General features: G+C 44.8%; 1 non-coding gene across 1 annotated transcript; it reads left to right on the forward strand.

The window, feature by feature from the left end:
- The first annotated feature begins 530 nt into the window (after positions 1–530).
- trnav-uac (transfer RNA valine (anticodon UAC)) lies at positions 531–603 on the forward strand. Its single transcript has one exon. It is a non-coding gene; the product is annotated as a tRNA-Val (tRNA).
- Positions 604–8,421: the final 7,818 nt, after the last annotated feature.

Here is an 8,421-nt window from a genome sequence, read left to right on the forward strand (position 1 = left end):
CCTCTCAGTGAGTAACAGTACTCCCCCCTCTCAGTGAGTAACAGTACTCGCCTCTCTCAGTGAGTAACAGTACTCCCCCCTCTCCCCCCTCTCAGTGAGTAACAGTACTCCCCCCTCTCAGTGAGTAACAGTACTCCCCCCTCTCAGTGAGTAACAGTACTCCCCCCTCTCAGTGAGTAACAGTACTCCCCCCTCTCAGTGAGTAACAGTACTCCCCCCTCTCAGTGAGTAACAGTACTCCCCCCTCTCCCCCCTCTCAGTGAGTAACAGTACTCCCCCCTCTCCCCCCTCTCAGTGAGTAACAGTACTCCCCCCTCTCAGTGAGTAACAGTACTCCCCCCTCTCAGTGAGTAACAGTACTCCCCCCTCTCAGTGAGTAACAGTACTCGCCTCTCTCCGAGTTTGGTGTTGTTCTGCTCTCGGCCTCCAGATGGCGCCGCGGTGGGTGGAAGCCTCTGTGCGGGGGCCGAACATACCGCGCATGCTCGGGAATGTATGTGGGGCCTGCCGGCGGCTGGTCGCTCGCCTCTGGTTCCATAGTGTAGTGGTTATCACGTCTGCTTTACACGCAGAAGGTCCTGGGTTCGAGCCCCAGTGGAACCAGTTTTTAATCATCGCTGCATTCAATCTTTGACAAACTCAAGTTCTTTCTCATTATTTTAAAGCTAGTTATCTATTTAATGTGAATCTCACACCTTTATGTATCAGCAGTGAATTATTCATCGAATACTTAAAAGTGTTCATTTTTTTTAAAAGTTGGAAATGCTGAAAACCTGAAGCACAACATTAGAAATACACAAGAGCTCGTGTAAAATCAAAACAGATTAATGCTTCAGGACTGGTATTTAGGGTGGGTGGCTTTGCAGACATTTCTTGATGAAGTTGCAATGACTGTTATTCACTGAAAGGGGCTGGGCACGGTGATTAACCAGTCATAACATCTCATTGATATCTGCGGCTCATGGAGACCAGCCTATTTCTTTCAGGATGCGGAGATGCCGGTGATGGACCGGGGTGGACAAATTTACGGAATCGTACAACACCAGGTTATACGTCAGGTGACGAAGGAGCAAAGCTCCGAAAGCTTGTGATTTCAAATAAAGCTGTTGGACTATAACCTGGTGTTGTGCGATTCTGTGTATTTCTTTCAGGGATATCAAAGATGGGGAAGGGCTGTTATCATTCCATTCTCTTCAACTGCTGGAGGAGTGATTAGAATCATAGAATCATAGAAAGGTTACAACACGGAAGGAGGCCATTCGGCCCATCAAGTCCATGCCGACTCTATGCAAGAGCAATCCAGCTGGTCCCACTCCCCTGCCCTATCCCCGCAGCCCTGCAAATTTTTTCCTTTCAAGTACTTATCCAGTTCCCTTTTGAAGGCCATGATTGAATCTGCCTCCACCACCCCCTCGGGCAGTGCATTCCAGATCCTAACCACTCGCTGTGTAAAAAAGTTTTTCCTCATGTCACCTTTGGATCTTTTGCCAATCACCTTAAATCTATGTCCTCTGGTTCTTGACCCTTCCACCAATGGGAACGGTTTCTCTCTATCTACTCTGTCTAGACCTTTCATGATTTTAAATACCTCTATCAAATCTCCTCTCAATCTTCTCTGTTCCAAGGAGAACAACCCCAGCTTCTCCAGTCTATCCACACAACTTAAAGTCCCTCATCCCTGGAATCATTCTAGTAAATCTCTTCTGCACCCTCTCTAAGGCCTTCACATCTTTCCTAAAGTGCGGTGCCCAGAACTGGACACAATACTCCAGTTATGATCGAACCAGTGTTTTATAAAGGTTCATCATAACTTCCTTGCTTTTGTACTCTGTGCCTCTATTTATAAAGCCCAGGATCCCGTCTGCTTTTTTAACCGCTTTCTCAACCTGCCCTGCCACTTTCAACGATTTGTGCATATACCCCATATATGGGGGGAGGGAGCGGGGGCTTCTATGAATGGGTATGCAACGACAGATTGGAGTAAGAGCCAATTCGGAGCTGTTTAACTCCAAGAATGCATTAAAGCAACTGTATATGCAACAGTATCTGACCAGCAGAGTGTTTTCCTGTGGTTGGACGAGGTTTAGAGTATTTACGAGTTGATCTCGAGTGGCAATGTGCATGGAGTCAACATCCAACTAGTAGTCCAAAGGTGAAGCAAATTTAAAGGCTAGAGGATAATTTGGCTGGGGTACATAAATCAATCTCTATTTAAAGTCATATATTCTGCCCTTATTTTTATATTATTCTTTGATATAGGTGTTGGCTCTTTAGGTAGCTCTCTCGTCCCTGACAGACGGTCGTGGGTTCAAGTCCTACGCCAGAGACTTGAGCCCGTAATCCAGGCCGACACTCCCAGTGCAGTACTGAGGGAGTGCCGCACTGTCGGAGGTGCCGTTTTCCAGATGAGACGTTAAATCGAGGCCCTGTCTGCCCTCTCAGGTGGACGTAAAAGATATCACGGCACAATTGGAAAAAAAGAAGGCGAATCCTCCCTGGTGTCTTGGCTAATATTTACCCCTCAACCAACATCACTAAAAACAGATTATCTGATCATTTATGACATGGGATCTTGCTTTGCACAAATTGGCTGCCGTGTTTCCTACATTACAACAGTGACAACACTTTGAAAGCACTTCATTGGCTGTGAAGTGCTTTGGAACGTCCTGAGGTTGTGAAAGGTGCTATAGAAATGCAAGTTCATTCTTTCTTTACATTTTTATCCACATTTACATAGAAAAACTTACAACCACTTGGGAAGCAAGGGAGACATTGGGGGGAATTTTAACATTGGGGGGAATTTTAACCTCAAAGAAAGGGTGGGTTGGGGTCAAGTGAGAAGAAAATATTGCAGAAATGTGACCCATGTCCACAACCCGGGTTTAACGGAGGCGGGTTGGTCAGTGAAATTTGTTAAGGAGGCTTTGTGCCTCCATTTTACCTAATTTTTTTTTTAACCCATGGAGGCCAGGTTTCCCGGTCCGTGGAATTACCAGCAAGTAAAAGGGGGTGAGATCCATGAGGTAAGTTCATTTACATCACTGTTTGTGGGTCAGGAGGAGCAGGATAGCCTCCCCCAGACCCCCTCAAGCAAACCTCTCTACACACTCCACGATTGGATCCCCGCGATCTCCGACCCCCCCCCACAATGTCCCACTCCCCCCCACAATGTCCCACTCCCCCCCACAATGTCCCACTCCCCCCCACAATGTCTGACCGCTCCACAATGTCTGACCCCCCCTCCACAATGTCTGACCCCCCTCCACAATGTCTGACCCCCCCCAACAATGTCTGACTCCCCCCACAATGTCTGACCCCGCTCCACAATGTCTGACCCCCCTCCACAATGTCTGACCCCCCTCCACAATGTCTGACCCCCCCCAACAATGTCTGACTCCCCCCACAATGTCTGACCCCCTCTCCACAATGTCTGACTCTCCCCACAATGTCTGACCCCCCTCCACGATGTCTGACTCCCCCCACAATGTCTGACCCCCCCTCCACAATGTCTGACCCCCCTCCACGATGTCTGACTCCCCCCACAATGTCTGACCCCCCTCCACGATGTCTGACTCCCCCCACAATGTCTGACCCCCCTCCACAATGTCTGACCCCCCTCCACGATGTCCGACTCCCCCCACAATGTCTGACCCCCCTCCACGATGTCTGACCCCCCTCCACGATGTCTGACTCCCCCCACAATGTCTGACCCCCCCTCCACAATGTCTGACCCCCCCTCCACAATGTCTGACCCCCCTCCACGATGTCCGACTCCCCTGCCCACGATGTCTCACTTCTCCCCCCCCCCCACCAAACGATCGCCCACCCATCCAAACCCTAAAGACCCCGATCGCTCCCCAGCTGATTTCCCGCCTGTCAATTTGGCTGTCGGGTGTGAAACCTGTTGAAAAAATTTATAAGACGTCCTACCGTCAAAATCGTCAGGCCATGCGGGAAACCATTACTTCCAGGTTTCCCGTCCGGAAACCCTGTCCCCGTTCTTTTCCCAACTCCAGGTAAATATCAGGGCCACAGACTGGGTCAGAGTGTCGGATTTCCTCTGCAGTATTGAGTGAGGAGCTGGGAGGTGAACAACTGAGCCACTACAGCACCATCTGGTAGGAGCGTGACATGTTTACATTAGCAGTTTCCATTATAAATGTAGCACATGAATTTATAATGGGAAAGAGTTAATACTCTTAAAAATGTGACAACAGGAAGTAAGGTTTTGTGCACAGGAAGTGATGCAGGTCGAAGATTTTTTAATATGTTGTAGATTGTTCCAAATGGGAATCGAGTCTCACAATTTTTTTCACAAATCCAACTACTGAGATCATAATTGAAGAATAGAATAAATGAAGAATACTGTTTTCTAAAAGAGAAAAAAAGATGGAAGGATCTCCCCAATGGCTGACATGGTAAAAGCAGCATGTGACTGAGAGAGCAGGCGGTCCCAGATTTGATGCCCGGTGTTTGCTGCGTTAACTGATCTTAGCCGGAGTGGCAGTAGCCCCCATGGGTTATGGTGGAATATGTGTGTGTGTGTAGATGTTGGGAGTGGGCCTTGAGCGAGGGTGGAGTCAGCTTGGTCTTAACATTAACCTTACATTTTTGGGTCTTTTTTGCCCTTCTATATAACAATATTTTTTTATTCGTTCATGGGATGTGGGCGTCGCTGGCAAGGCCGGCATTTATTGCCCATCCCTAATTGCCCTTGAGAAGGTAGTGGTGAGCCGCCTTCTTGAACCACAATATAGAATATATATAACAATATAGAACGTATATAACAATATAGAATACATATACAGTAGAAAGTCGTGTGGTTAATGTACATCTGTCCCATTTCAGGCATTATATTTAAACACACAACCAAGAGGTTGAAAATATACTAGTAAAGAATTAACAAGCAGGATCTAACACTGCCAACCTGCGAGGTACAACACCCACCAATTAAAAAACCAACAATCAGAAAGTAGCTGCCAAAAATAGCGAGCAAGCAGCAAAAGGTGAACACATGACATCGCTGGAAATAATTATTGAAAATCTTTTTACACATCATCTTGTTTTGTCAGTATCCTGAGCAACATAGCACTAAAATAAGATTTGTAACCTAATAAACATATTAAAAAGTACATAATTCACAACAAAATGATTAAATTTAACCATGCGGATTCATTTTCATTATTTGAAATATCTTCGGTATTGCTTCCTTCGTATAGGTAGATATTTTTCTGTAACTGTTGTCTCTTTGTTTCCTCTTTCAGCCTGGGCGATGGTCTGACCTGCAAATCTTCACAGTTGGTCATTTCACTCCATAACCCACCATAATGAACTGTGCTTCTGCAGAGCAGGACTGGTCCTGCAAAGTTACATCCCTTCTCTCGTCAGAGACGGAGCACTGCTGATGAGTGGCCTATCTGCCATGGTGCCACAGTACTGGTGAGTAAGTACAATAAGATTTGGCAGTGGGATGTTTGAAAGACGGTCAAGTTTAGAATGGCAGTCAGCAGGTCAGGAGTGCATTGCTGTACAGCACCCAAAGGATCACTATTAATGATGGCATCTTCTAAGACTGAGGTTAAGGAGAAGAGGACAAAAACAATGTTGTCTCTACCTATAAATGTAATATGGGAAGTGGATGAGCACAGGAGTAGGCCATTCAGCCCCTCGAGCCTGTTCCGCCATTCAATTAGATCAAGACTGATCTGTATCTTACCTCCTTCTACCCGCCTTGGTTAGATGCCATTGTATTGTTTGTGCTAAGACACCATATGGTTGTGATGTGTGTAACAGTCATATTGAAATGCTCAGGTGTATACCGTTCAGAATTTAATTTTTTTATGTAGACTCAAAGCTGTGCAAGCTGACGTGTATTTCTCTTAAATGTATTCTGGACTAGTGCAATGTGTATTTCAATGTAACAGCCCGAGTCATCACAGGGTTTCAGAAACCCCAGCGCACCACAGCATCATGACACTTGCTGTAACTACGCTGCCGACATAACAGCAGAAGCTGATCTGAGTGTAGAGTGAGCTCCTGTACAACCGATCAAGTGCTAACCAGTTTATACTTGCTGCAGCCAGCAGTGCCTGAATCTCTGGAGTATAGAGGCCTCAATTTAACATTTCCATTTCTCAGAGTTTTAAACTGATTAACATATCGAGTTACATAAGAACATAAGGAGCAGAAGAAATAGGAGCAAGAGTAGGCCATACGGCCCCTCGAGCCTGCTCCACCATTCAATAAGATCATGGCTGATCTTCAACCTCATCTCCACTTTCCCACCTGATCCCCATATCCCTTGATTCCCTTAGTATCCAGAAATCTATCGATCTCAGCCTTGAATATACTCAATGACTGAGCATCCACAGCCCTCTTGGGTAGAGAATTCCAAAGATTCACAACCCTCTGAGTGAAGACATTCCTCCTCATCTCAGTCTTGAACGGCCGACCCATTGTCCTGAGACTATGCCCCCTAGTTCTAGACTCTCCAACCAGGGGAAACAACCTCTCAACATTAACCCTGTCAAGCCTCCTCAGAATCTAATATGTTTCAGTGAGATCACCTCTCATTCTTCTAAACTCCAGGGAGTATAGGCCCATTCTACTCAATCTCTCCTCATAGGACAACCCTCTCATCCCAGGAATCAATCTAGTTTTCTAATAAAAATTCATTAGAAAAGGGAATAGTGCCAGAGGACTGGCGGACAGGTAATGTGATTCTTATATTTAAAAAGGGAGCTAGAACAAATCTTGGGAACTATAGACCAATTAGCTTAACATCGGTGATAGGAAAGATAATGGAATCTTTACTCAAAGGTGTAATCGAAAAACACCTAGAAACCGAAAATATAATAAAGAATAGTCAGCATGGATTTCAAAAGAGAAGGTTATGCTTGACCAACCTTATTGAATTCTTTGATGAAGTAACAGAAAGGGTAGATAAGGGCAATGCATTAGATGTAATATATTTGGATTTTCAAAAGTCCTTTGATAAGGTAGTGCATAGTAGACACATGACTAAGGTCAGAGCATGTGAAGTCAGGAGACAAGTCGCAGAATGGATAGCAAACAGTCTACAAAACAGCAAACAGAGAGTAGGGGTTAAAGGTAGTTACTCAGACTGGGAAAAGGTGGGAAGTGGTGTTCCACAAGGATTGGTGCTGGGACCACTGTTGTTCACCATTTAAATAAATGATTTGGACTCAGGAATCAGAAGTACAATTTCAAAATTTGCGGATGACACCAAATTGGGAGGTATGGTTAATACCGAGGAGGACTGGGACAAAATTCAGGAAGATATTAATAAACTTGCAGAATGGGTGTGTAATTGGCAAATGAATTTCAATACAGATAAGTGTGAATTGGTGCATTTTGGTAGGAAGAATAAGGAGGCCACACACTCCTTGGATAATAAGAGTGTAAATGGGGCAGAGGAACAAAGGGATCTGGGGGTACAGATACACAAATCACTAAAAGTAGTGACACAGGTTAATAAGGCTTTTCAATTCTATCCCTCATTTCTAGAGGGATAGAATTGAAAAGCAGAGAAGTTATGTTAAACTTGTACAGACCCTTGGTTAGACCACACTTGGAGTACTGTGAACAGTTCTGGTCTCCATATTATAGAAAGGCACTCGAGAAGGTGCAAAGAAGATTTACTAGGATGATACCAGAACTAAGAGGATATACTTATCAGGAAAAACTGAACAGGCTGGGGCTCTTTTCTCGAGAAAAGAGAAAGCTAAGGGGTGACCTGATAGAGGTCTTTAAGATTATGAAAGAGTTTGATAGGCTAGATGTAGAGAAGACCATAACTAGGGGTCATAAATATAAGATAGTCACTAATAAATCCAATAGGGAATTCAGGAGAAACTTCTTCACCCAGGGAGTGATTAGAATGTGGAACTCGTTACCACAGGGAGTAGTTGCAGCTGCTAGCATAGATGCATTTAAGAGGCAGATAGATAAACACATGAGAGAGAAATAGAGGATATGTTGATGAGGTTAGATGAAGAAGGGTGAGAGGAGACTCGTGTGGAGCATAAACACCAGCATGGACCAGTTGGGCCGAATGGCCTGTTTTTGTGCTGCACATTCTATGTAAGGTAAAGGAAAGAAAAGAGCTTGCATTTATATAGCCTCTTTCATGACCTCAGGACATCCCAAAGCACTTTACAGCCAATGACAGGTTAGATTTCACTAAGAGCCTGTGCCTCCCATTCATTAGCAACTTGAGTCATTAAACTAATCTTTTATGTGAAGCTATAGAGCACAGGAATATTACTGTCATGTCCAGAAAATGGTACCTGCTGCAGAATTCAGACTAGAAATCCAGAGTAAAGGTGTTTCAAATTTTATATTTATCAGAGATTTTTTTTAACCAATATATCAAATTGCTTCAGTACTCGAATTTGTACA

The sequence above is a fragment of the Heptranchias perlo genome, chromosome 11, assembly GCF_035084215.1.
Source record: "Heptranchias perlo isolate sHepPer1 chromosome 11, sHepPer1.hap1, whole genome shotgun sequence".
NCBI classification, from domain to species: domain Eukaryota; kingdom Metazoa; phylum Chordata; class Chondrichthyes; order Hexanchiformes; family Hexanchidae; genus Heptranchias; species Heptranchias perlo.